The following is a 13,094-nucleotide window of genomic DNA, read 5'->3' as shown; positions in this document are numbered from 1 at the left end:
CAGCCAGCAATGACATGTGGGGCCCAGATGAGGGCTTCATGGGCGGCAAATGTGGGCCCCATTATGGGCTTGCACCCGGGATCCACATTGGGGCAAGCCGTGGAAGCCCAGACGTACTAAAAGTGGGACCTGTAAGGGTACTGCATGGGTCTTAATTGGGCAATTCATGTCAGATCCATTTGGGCCCCACCTGCCCAAAGGGGTCCAAAGTGGGCTTTGCAACATGGCTACACAGATGGGCTTTAAATGGGATCTGTAAGAGTCTTATGCGGGTCCTAACTGGGCAATTCATGCCAAACCCATTTGGGCCCCACCTGCCCAAAGGGGTTTAAAGTGGGTTTGCAACCGGGATCCACATGGGGGCCAGCCGTGGATGCCCAGATGGGTTTTAAGTGGGATCTGTAAGGGTCTTATGTGGGTCCTAACTGGGCAATTCATGCCAAACCCATTTGGGGCCCACCAGTCTGAAGGGGTTTAAAGTGGGCTTGCACCCGGGATCCACATGGGGGCCAGCCGTGGATGCCCAGGTGGGTTTTAAGTGGGATCTGTAAGGGTCTTATGTGGGTCCTAACTGGGCAATTCATGCCAAACCCATTTGGGGCCCACCAGTCTGAAGGGGTTTAAAGTGGGCTTGCACCCAAGATCCACATGGGGGCAGCCGTGGATGCCCAGATGGGTTTTAAGTGGGATCTGTAAGGGTCTTATGTGGGTCCTAACTGGGCAATTCATGCCAAACCCATTTGGGGCCCACCAGTCTGAAGGGGTTTAAAGTGGGCTTGCACCCGGGATCCACATGGGGACCAGCCATGGATGCCCAGATGGGTTTTAAGTGGGATCTGTAAGGGTCTTATGTGGGTCCTAACTGGGCAATTCATGCCAAACCCATTTGGGGCCCACCAGTCTGAAGGGGTTTAAAGTGGGCTTGCACCCAGGATCCACATGGGGGCCAGCCGTGGATGCCCAGGTGGGTTTTAAGTGGGATCTGTAAGGGTCTTATGTGGGTCTTAACTGGGCAATTCATGACAGACCCATTTGGGCCCCACCTGCCCAAAGGGATTTAAAGTGGGTTTGCACCCGGGATCAACATGGGGGCCAGCCATGGATGCCCAGGTGGGTGTTAAGTGGGATCTGTAAGGGTCTTATGTGGGTCTTAACCGGGCAATTTGTGTCAGACCCATTTGGGCCCCACCTGCCTAAAGGGGTTTAAAGTGGGCTTGCACCAGGATTCAACCGTGAATGCCCATATGGGCTTAAAGTGGGCTCTGTAAGGATCTTATGTTGGTCCTAACTGGGCAATTCATGCAAGGTAAGCCCAGCCATTCATTTAAGGAAACAATCTAAGAAAAATTAAAAATGAAGAATGAATGTAAGTACAAGATAAATACAAGACACTTGATGCTTTGAACTGCAAGAAATATATTAAATTGAACAACAAAATTTATCTTTAAAAAACAATGTCACAACATACGGTAAACTAAAAAAAATATTTTAAAAAAATCTCTGAAAAAAAACCCTCCAAAAATACAATACAAAATACACTCATTATATAATACATTGAACAACAAACATAATCTTTAACAATTTAAATTTTACAACGTACTGGTAAATAAATAAAAAATATATATTTTTTAAAAATGTCTGAAAAAAAGAAAACAAAACATCTCTCCAAAAAATACATCCAAAACAGTCATGGCGTTTGTGTTGTTGATGTTCTTTTTTACCCATAGATATATGAGCAATATCACACGAGTAGCCATGCGATATGGCTGTATATCAGCACGCTTTGATTCGTCCGTAGGTAATCACTGCGTGCTGATATACAGCCATATCGCACGGCTACGAGTGTGATATTGCGTTTATACAACAGTTCGACGGCACGAGTGTGTAAATAAATAAGAACAACAACGGAGTGTCTTTAAAACCCTCTTTTGTGCAGCACTACTTCCTTCCGCCACGGATTCATATCTCAAGTTGTCAGTTGGACCAAGCCTCCGTTACTAACTCTAAAACGTCACTTTAGAACTAGTAACGAAGGAACGTCGAGTCGCTTCATTGAAACACATTGAATTTTATACAGTATTAGAGAGAGAGAGAGAGAGTAGGCTATTACCTGTCTGATATATTGCATTACATTCATTCTTCAAGTCAATGTCCATAATATTATATCCATTATAAAAGTCTGTTTGAATGTCCTCTGAGGAAAACGATTTTGTATAACACCACAGCGTTAAAAACAACTTCCTTTGCAAAAGTTCCTTTCAATTTAAAAGTCTCTTGTGCTTCACTGACTCATTCTTCCTGTAAAGTGTTGCCGCCATCTAATGGCGTATTAATGTAACTTTCACTCAATCCATATTACTTACTAATGGACATATTTATATAAAATAATATTTATTGAACAACAAATAAGCACAATTGTACAGTTCAGTCAAACAAAGCACTAGTTATTGGCATAAACATTTACGCTTGTATGTGGGTTTTACAAATATTTAACGAATGAAAAGGATTTTAAAGAGCTTGTGACAAAACCTCTTAACTCCATTGGATCCTCAAACTGTCAATCAAACCTCATTACATTAATCCGCCTCCCCTCGTGAATGAAGTGCGCACGCAGTTTGGACATCTCCTCTATGCAATGCCAAGGTAAATAAAGATCTGATGTTTGAAAAAAAAATGTAAAGCGTTTTCTTTACTCAAAAAACCCTATGTTTATAAAGTTTAACGTTTTACCTATTTGAAGAGCGGAGAAGAGTCTTCGTCTGATATGTCCCGTCTAGTTGAAGCCAATATACTATATATAATGATGTAACATAACGTTGTTTATTATTATCAAATTTAACATAGCACAATTCGACTTGCTCTGGAACAAATAATAGATTAATAAAGACCAAAGATTGCCTGTTCTATGTACTCAAATTGAATAATGTCTCATGTTTAACCACTATAAGAGCCAGCGGCAAATCCACGAAGCACTGGCCGAGATTAAGCTGTTCTCAGCAGTTACAGAAGCACTGAATGGCCGCTGACGCCCTGGAGCTCACATCTCCGAAAACGTCAAAACAAGTTGTAAAATAGGTGCTGTTATTAAATATGAGTCACATATTTCAGGTCTAAACAACTACATTCTTGCCTAAAAACTATTAAAACTACAGTTTGTGGTACAACAAGTAGTATTTGTAAAAATTGCGGTTGATTTGGTCGGCCGCCATGACGGTCACTTCAAGCGGAGTGCCCACTCCATGCCCACTTGATCCATAAAAATTCTATGCAGGACCCATATGTGCATTCCCAGTTCAAACCCATGCCCACTTGACCCATAAATATGCCATTCAAGACCCATAATTGTATTCCCAGTTCAAACCCATGCCCACTTGGCCCATAAAATTTCTATGCAGGACCCATATGTGCATTCCCAGTTCAAACCCATGTCCACTTGGCCCATAAATATGCCATTCAAGACCCATATATGTGTTCCCAGATCAAACCCATGCCCACTTGGCCCATAAATATGTCATGCAAGACCCATATATGTGTTCCCAGTTCAAACCCATGCCCACTTGGCCCATAAAATTTCTATGCAGGACCCATATGTGCATTCCCAGTTCAAACCCATGTCCACTTGGCCCATAAATATGCCATTCAAGACCCATATATGTGTTCCCAGATCAAACCCATGCCCACTTGGCCCATAAATATGTCATGCAAGACCCATATATGTGTTCCCAGTTCAAACCCATGCCCACTTGGCCCATAAAAATTCTATGCAGGACCCATATGTGCATTCCCAGTTCAAACCCATGCCCACTTGGCCCATAAATATGCCATTCAAGACCCATATATGTGTTCCCAGATTAAACCCATGCCCACTTGGCCCATAAATATGTCCTGCAAGACCCATATATGTGTTCCCAGTTCAAACCCATGCCCACTTGGCCCATAAAAATTCTATGCAGGACCCATATGTGCATTCCCAGTTCAAACCCATGCCCACTTGGCCCATAAATATGCCATTCAAGACCCATATATGTGTTCCCAGATCAAACCCATGCCCACTTGGCCCATAAATATGTCATGCAAGACCCATATATGTGTTCCCAGTTCAAACCCATGCCCACTTGGCCCATAAAAATTCTATGCAGGACCCATATGTGCATTTCCAGTTCAAACCCATGCCCACTTGGCCCATAAATATGCCATGCAAGACCCATATATGTGTTCCCAGATCAAACCCATGCCCACTTGGCCCATAAAAATTCTATGCATTACCCATATGTGCATTCCCAGTTCAAACCCATGCCCACTTGGCCCATAAATATGCCATGCAAGACCCATATATGTGTTCCCAGATCAAACCCATGCCCACTTGGCCCATGCCTGTCCCTTATGGGGCCCATGTAATCAGCTCATATGGGCTTCCTATGTGGGACTCGTACTACAAAACCTACATGAGACCCGCTGATTTCACCCAGCCAAAGCCCATGCCCACACAGTACCCATGGAACCCGTAGTTAACCCATCTGGGCCCCACGTGTCATTGCTGGCTGGGTAAGTTCACTTAATTTCACTCGTTTAATCTGACTCCAATTTCAAATGATTCTTATTCTTATGTTGTGTTTCCAATTAGGAATTAATCATTTGCTATGTATTAATTTAGATATTTGATTATTCTGATTACCTTATATTTTCAACTATTTCGTTCACTGCAGTCCCGGTATCGCTTTAGAAGAGTCACTTTGGCCAACTTTGCTCTTCCCGGACACAAACTCGTCAGTTCTGACCTTAAACATTGGATGCAGGGTAAATATCTACCTTTAAGTCGGTCACGCTCTGCTTACTCGTAACAAAAAGCATAGTTTTTATATATTTACGAAAACTGCAATTTATTTAAGGCAGTGATTGTCAGAAATCGAAATGGACTTAATCGATGTGCCCCATGCTCCATCTATTAAACCTTTCGTATGAACAATCCTGAACACAGATTTGAGGTAATACCTTCGCTTTAATCTACTAGAAATAATGAATTAAGAATAATACAGAATAAACCATTTTATTTGTCAAGTAAAAATGTATCATGCCAATTACATTACAGTTAGACAATTAGAAGCCAATTCAGAAATGATAAATGCATAACATCGAATTACTCGAAGAAATGCATATACACACAGTGATGTGTGAATGTTTCTGGCTACAGAAGATCCCACATAACTGCTTTGCACTTTACCTTTTATACCAGGACTGTAGGATTGTACATTTTTATTACACCAACACCTGTTTTGGGGGGGGGGGGGGGAGGAGTGGGTTTTCACAAAAGGCACCACCCAAAGATAGGACAGAATTTTCCTTAGTTGTCAATCTTCTTCATAATACCAGTGACTGCTGTGAAATTGAGACCATTTTACCAATCGCACTGAGACATTTAAAATGATACCAAACATAAAAAGGGAAAAACAATAAATACACAAGTTACATTATATGTCTTGAAGAATTTTCAGTGACTTGAGTCAAAGGGAAAGGAAGGAAGGAAGGTGTGTGTGTGTGTGTGTGTGTGTGGAGGGGGAGGCATTGTCCTTTTGGGGTTAGGGCAAGGCGTTGTCCATTGCTATTTCTTTGAGATCTTCTTCTCTAGGCGAGTTTTATTGCTTTATTGCAGGATGCTTGATCTCAGTTTTCGTTTAGCAGGAAAATCAAGCCTTACAAGGAAGAGGATATTGAACAGCTGAATGAAGGATTGATGATTAAAGGAAAACCATGTGAAATTAAAAAATTTAATAACAGAGAATTTGTTGTCTCTTTTATGCATCTGCCTGCTTACCTGGATGACGCAGAGATTCTACAGAAGCTGGAGGGATGGGGGGTAACTCCGGTCTCTCAGATAAGGAGAAGATTCTACACCGGCACCAACATAGAAGATGGAACAAGGTTCCTTAAGGTACAGTTCCCAAAAGAAGTGGTCTCCTTGCCCTACAGTACTCGAATTGAAACAGAAGACGGTCCACAATACTATAGGGTGATACATAGCAAGCAGGTGAGAACCTGCAGGTTGTGTATGAGCCCTGATCATGTGATGAAGGACTGTCCCGATTTTAAATGCGAGGAAACAGGCCACTTCGCGAGGGACTGTAAGGTGGTGAGGTGTCCGGACTGCAAGTGTGTACTGGACAAATGCTGATGCTGGTATGGAGACCAGCAAAATGAAGAAGAAAGGGGGAATGGGCTGATGCATGAGACAGACAATGAAGAGGAGCAAAGGGAAGACACCAGAGCAATGCAAAGAGAGGACAATGAAAGCACGGACAACGACAATGAGATTGAAAAGACTGAGCTAACACAGGACAGTGTGGAAATGGAGGTACGGATGGAGTTAAACGAGGTTTGACAAACAGAAACAGAAGAGCCAGAAGAGAAAGAACGGATAGGTGAGAAGGACAGAAAGGACAAAGACAATGAAAACATGGGTGGAGACGGCACTGCAGGTACATCCAATAAAGAAGAAGAAAAGTCAAGGTAATACCCAATTTAGAGAAAGCTAAAAATAAAATGTGGAAACAAAGTAATGAGGAGAAACAGGACTGTGGAAGAAGTGCAAAGGAGGGGGAGGAAATGGAATAACTAAATTACGATGCTAAAGTTTGTCTTTTTATCTTTTTTAATTGTGTTGAAAATTGTTACTTTTAATGCAAGAGGGTTAATGAATGGTGTGAAATTTGAAAAAGTCAAGGAACTGTGCAGGGATGAAGATGTGATTTTATTGCAAGAACCAAAAAAAAAAAAAAACGATGGGAAGGGGAATTATTTTTTTAATAATGTGGAGGGGAAAATGGGAGGAGGAGTTGCAATGTAATAAGAAAAGATAGAGGTATCAGGTCAAAGCAAATGTATAATGACACAAAAGGAAAATGTTTGGCTGTAGAAATTAAGATAGATGAAGACGATTTTATTTTAGTAAACGTACATGCTCCAAATGAAGAAATAGAAAAGAAAAAATATTTTAATGTAATAGCTGAGTTAATGGAAAAATGGAAGAGGGTAATAATTGCGGGGGATTTTAACACTGTTTTTAATAAAATGGATATGGCTAACGGAATGGTTTTTAAATCGGATGGGGGAAGAAAGGAGTTAATGTCGTTGGAGGAGAAAAACATGACTGATGTGTGGAGAGAAAGAAATGGGAAAAAGAGGGAATTTACAAGAAGACAGCTGGTAGGGAATTTTATGTGTCAAACTACTTCTTAAGTACTAGGAATTTGGAATGTTTTATTGATGGACAAATAAAGAAATTTGTTTTATAAAGAAAGACCCATAACAAAGACGTTTTATAAAGTTTTATAAAGAAAGACCCATAACAAACAAAGAGTTCAACCAAATCTCAGCATAAATACTGTTGTGTCAGTAATTTCATCGAGAAAACAGATAAGCTAACCACACGGTACATTGAAACTGAAGCTTGCTGTACTTATCATCAATATTGTTTACTGTGACATTTGACAGTAGGCTGCATGTGTATTTTTTTATGCAGTAATTTTTATTTGTCTACAGATTTTATTTTTGTTTCATTGATTTCATTGTTGGTTGATTACTGTAACTGATTATGGTAAAAAATACTGTAAGTATTGAAATACATACTTGAAATATTCAGTCTGCAGCATCAGTGTTGTGCAGTGCTTGGTAAGTTTATAGTAGGCCTATTTGTATACATTCTCCCTATATCTCAAACTAATCATGAAGAATGTTGTGGGTTTGTCACTATTTGTTTTGTTTTTTTCCATCTAAATTATGCCTTACATAACAATGTCTGGCCAAAACTGGCTGCAATAGTGTCTGATCATTGAGGACTGTGTTGGTTAAATGAAAACTAATAGCATTTTCACAAATATGTGTATATGTTTTGACTGAAGTGTGGCATTTTGCAAACAATCTAGGAATTATGTAAACTGAGTGTGGTGTTTGGATAATTGTGATTATATTTTGAAAAAAAGAACCCGGTTTTCAAAATTGTGTTTAAACAATTGAAAAAAAACTGTAAACAGATGGTAGAAAATTATGTGGAAATGTTATACAATTATTTTAAAATGGAAAACAAGATGGGGGATTTTTATAAAAATTTTTACAAACAATGTTATATGTATTTTTAAACAAAAGCACTTTTACATGCCAGGAGAAGATGAACACTTTTTGTTTCAGTTTCAGGGTTAAACTGTGTTATAAAGGTGTTAAAAAGATACGTATGTGATGTGAATTTTATTAATCAGCAACCATTTTTAATTGCGATTTTAGTTTGACTACTGTAAGCTTTATGTTTTTTCTGAAAATATAAAGAGTGTCTGAATGTCTTAAATAGCCCACTCTTGGCTGCAGATTTCGCTTACGGCCATACCACTCTGAGCACGCCCGGAAGCTAAGCAAAGTCGGGCCTGGCTAGTACTTGGATGGGAGATCGCCTGGGAATACCAGGTGCTGTAAGCTTTATGTTTTTTCAAAAAAAAAAAAAAAAAGAGTATTTGAATATCTTACATAGCCCATTCTTGGCTGCAGATTTCACTTACGGCCATACCACTCTGCGGGCGCTGTTGAGTCCAATGGAAGCGAGTTGGCAGTAGTTGGGAAAGGAAGGCTCTCCCACACCTCTGAGTGTATGGCGGGCCGGAAGGTCCAAAAATATGGCTACCGACTTGTCGCGGGAATTCACTATACAATTGCCAGTAGCCACTGAGTTTACCACTGATAGGGCGGCGGTGCATCTGCATACACACTCTCCTCACGCAGCGAACGACTCACTTTCCTCACACAGCTGACCACTGACTCTCCTCAGCCGGCGAATCACTTTCCTCACGCAGCCGGTGACTCACTTTCCTCACGCAGCGGACGAATCACTTTCCTCACGCAGCCGGCGACTCACTTTCCTCACGCAGCGGACGAATCACTTTCCTCACGCAGCCGGCGAATCACTTTCCTCACGCAGCGGACGACTCACTTTCCTCACGCAGCCGGCGAGTCACTTTCCGCAGCCGGCGACTCACTTTCTGCAGCCGGCGACTCACTTTCCTCACGCAGCATTAACTCTCCTCACGTTTCTTTTCAAATACTGTGATGGTGCAATAACTAACTACATCTAGTAAAATTGATCATTTTTGTGTTGTAAATGTAATTTATTCTGAAGCAATATTCCCATCAGTGTTCTGTAAACTGTTACTGTTAAGATGTAAACTGTTAATCATCAGATTTGTATATGCCCCCTTAAAGGGATAGGTCAATCAAAAATAAAAATTCTGTCATCATTGACTTACCTTCTAGTTGTTCCGAACCTGTATGAGTTTCTTTCTTCTGTTGAACTAAAAATATATTTTGAATGTCAGTAAACAAACAGCTGACTGTAGAGAGTGACTTTCATAGTAGGGAAAAAAAAAAAAAAAAAAAATGGAAGTCACTGGCTACCATCAACTGTCTGGTTACTGACATTCTTCAAAATATCATCCTTTTTCTTTCTTCTGTTGAACTAAACTCATATAGGTTTGGAACAAACTAGACTGTAAGTCAATGATGACAGAATTATCATTAGGGGCCAAGCCCCGAAGGGGCTGTAGCCCCTATTGTAATTGTACGTTTTCCCTTTTATTATTATTATTCTTCCTCCCGAATGGGAGTCTATGGCAGCCCTATCAACGGAACAAGAGAAAATGATGAAATTTGGCACAGTTGTAGAGATGCTCATGAATAGTGATTGGACCAAATTTGGAGTCTCTAGAACCAACTCTATAGCACCACCACCAGTTCAAAATTTCAACATTCTAACGGTTTTAACATTTGAACTCTTTGTCATAGAAAAATTAAATTTAGTTCATCTGATTCGTCTCTTCATGCTGATGCTATTCAACTTCTTACATTAAGTCTCCACCCATTACAGTAGCGGCCATTTTGAAAAGTACAGTATTTGTTTTTTTCGCTTCTCCTCCTTCAAAATTTGTCCAATTTTGTCCAGACTTTGATCAGGTGATCTTTGGTCTGAGCCGCACAGAAATGACTGAACAGATTTTTTTTATTCATCTTTGTTCAAAAGTTATGATGTCACGAAGTTAACGAGGTTGACCCGAAATTGCTATAGAGGCTGTATCTCGGCCAAACTTTGAGCGATCAAAACAAAAATTGGTACCCTTGATCAAGACCATGATCTAAGGTTCCATGCCAAATTTGGGAACAGCGCCACCTACAGGTCATGAGATATGAAAAATGGCTATTTTGGCCAATTACTTTTGAACACTTTATTAGAAAATCAAGATCTTGGTGTCTATGGATTCCTTGGGCCATGCCGAATCCGGGGATATTGAATTTGTCAACATCGGATGAAAAGCATGTCCGCCATTTTGAATTTTGTCATAAATTGCAATAACTTTTAAACAATTTGACATATCATCACAAAATTTGGTACATATGACCATCAGAGTGTCCTGAAGGTACATGAGAAGTTTCAGCACAGCGCCACCTAGTGTTCCACAGATATAATGTTTTTTGCAAAATTGCTTATAACTTTTGAAAACATTATCCAAAATTTGTCTGCTTTATGTCATTTTATTCCCTGGCTTATGCCGATTCCGACAATGTGTCATTTGTCATTTTCCTTAAATGTACCTGTCTGCCATATTGAATTAAATCAAAAACAGTTTTTTCGCTACTCCTCCTACAAATTTTGGTCAATTTTGTCCAAAATCAGCTCAGATGATCTTTGGACCGAGCCGCACAGAAATGACTGAACGGATTTTTGATATTCGCTACCATTCCCAAGATATTCATCTCTGAATGTGACCTTGCTTGTGTTTGTTGTCTTATACTAGTTAGCTTAGCACAGTAATTGCTTAGCATGCTAAACTATTGCTATTCTTTCTAATGTGGTCTTCAGTCAACAGGTTAACCAAAACTTAGTTGGCATTAAATAACTTTGCATACTAATATGGTTAACATGCTATGAAGCTTTTTTTTTTGTGAACTCTTTCTCACACTGAAACCTCTGCTTAGCATACTGATGAACTTGCATGGCTGATTAGCTCAATGTGTTACGCCACGGATCCCGAATGCTCTGCATCGTGGGTTCGAAACTCAGTGTGACACATGCCCAGACCGCATGAGGTACTGTGGCAGGAAAAGATGCAGAACTTGTGTCTGTTCTAGGCATTCTGCCTAAAACTGGTCTAATCTGAAGCTATCACATGCAATTCCTTTATGTCCAAATTCGTAGTTATTCTTCTTCCCCCTGTATGGTAATCAATGAACCATAAGAAGGAAAATTATCAAATTTGGCATGCTTGTAGTGATAGTAATTAAAAGTAATTTGACCAACTTTGGAGTATCTAGGACTAAGTCTATAGCGCCACCACCAGTTCAAATATTCACTTTTGTAAAGGTTATAACTTTTGAACCCTTTGTTCCAGAAAAATGAATGTCAATACAACTGATTCCTCTCTTCATACTGATCACAATCAATATCTTACATTAAGTCTCCACCCAGTACAGTAGTGGCCATTTTGAAAAGTACAGTATTCCGTTTTTTCGCTACTCCTCCTTCAAAATTTGTCCAATTTTGTCCAAACTTTGATCAGGTGATCTTTGGTCTGAGCCGCACAGAAATGACTGAACAGATTTTTTTTATTCATCTTTGTTCAAAAGTTATGATGTCACGAAGTTAACGAGGTTGACCCAAAATTGCTATAGAGGCTGTATCTCGGCCAAACTTTGAGCAATCAAAACAAAAATTGGTACACTTGATCAAGACCATGATCTGAGGTTCCATGCCAAATTTGGGAACAGCGCCACCTACAGGTCATGAGATCTGAAAAATGGCTATTTTGGCCAATAACTTTTGAACACTTTATTAGAAAATCAAGATCTTGGTGTCTATGGATTCCCTGTGCCATGCCGAATCCGAGGATATCGAATTCGTCAACATCGGATGAACCACGTGTCCGCCATTTTGAATTTTGTCATAAATTGCAATATCTTTTAAACTATTTGACATATCTTCACAAAAATTGGTATGTATGACCTTTAGTAGGTCCTGAAGGTACCAGAGAAGTTTCAATACAGCACCACCTACTGTTCCACAGATATAAGTTTTTTTGCAAAAATGCTTATAACTTTTGAAAACTCTTTCCAAAACATGTATACTTTATGTCATTTTATTCCCTGGCTAATGCCAATTCCAACGATGTGTCATTTGTCATTTTCCTTAAATGTACCTGTCTGCCATATTGAAATAAATGAAAAAGAGTTTTTTCGCTACTCCTCCTACAAATTTTGTCCAATTTTGTCCAAAATCAGCTCAGATGATCTTTGGGCCGAGCCGCATAGAAATGACTGAACGGAATTTTGATATTCACTACCGCTCCCAAGATATTTGTCTCTGAATGTGACCTTGCTTGTGTTTGTTGTCTTATGCTAGTTAGCTTAGCATGCTAATTGCTTAGCATGCTAACCAGTTGTCATTCTTTTTAATGTGGCTCTTCAGCTATCAAGTTAACCATGAGCTTCATTAGCATTAAGTTAGCTTAGCATGCTAATATGGTTAGCATGCTAAGTAATGCTTTTTTTGTAAATTCTTTGTTACACTAAAAGTTCTCTTCCACAGCAGGTTGAACATGTGTCATGAAGTAGCTCAATTTGTAAAGCCAGGTACCTGAAGAGGCCTGTACCCGAAGATAGTGGGTTCGAATCCCGGGAGGAGCGGTTTTATGAAATAGTGTGTTTTGATTCCTTTAATGCCTCTTGGATTAGAAATAAATGTTTTTTGTTTCATGCTGTGTTCATTTTCATCTAAGCTTCTGTACATTCTGAGATCATTCTCGCCCATAATTCTGAACCAGCTGTTTCATGTTTGTTCATTTTCTGCTGTTTTTCCTCTTCCTGCTCTGTATTGCGCTACAGCATGATGAGCTGCAGAATGATCTAAAGTAAAGTTATTAAATATAACATTCAGTGCAGTTTTAATAAAATTCTTCATTTTGAGTTAATTTTCACGTGAACTAATGAACTTCGGCAGTTGTGCCAACATTCACCTGCACAGTGGTGCAATGTGATGAGAAATGGACACTGGTCCTGGAGGTTGTGGG

The 13,094-nt window shown here is 39.8% G+C and overlaps 1 protein-coding gene and 1 pseudogene across 1 annotated transcript in view; one reads left to right on the top strand and one right to left on the bottom strand.

Annotated features, from left to right (window-relative positions):
• LOC125245430 overlaps positions 1–13,094 on the bottom strand; it is a 1,350,402-nt gene that overhangs the window by 576,305 nt on the left and 761,003 nt on the right.
• On the top strand, positions 8,361–8,463 carry LOC125250751 (annotated as a pseudogene).

This window comes from Megalobrama amblycephala, linkage group LG1, assembly GCF_018812025.1.
Source record: "Megalobrama amblycephala isolate DHTTF-2021 linkage group LG1, ASM1881202v1, whole genome shotgun sequence".
Lineage (NCBI taxonomy): Eukaryota > Metazoa > Chordata > Actinopteri > Cypriniformes > Xenocyprididae > Megalobrama > Megalobrama amblycephala.
Note: the sequence above shows the minus strand (reverse complement) of the source record. Positions and strands in the feature narration are given on the sequence as shown.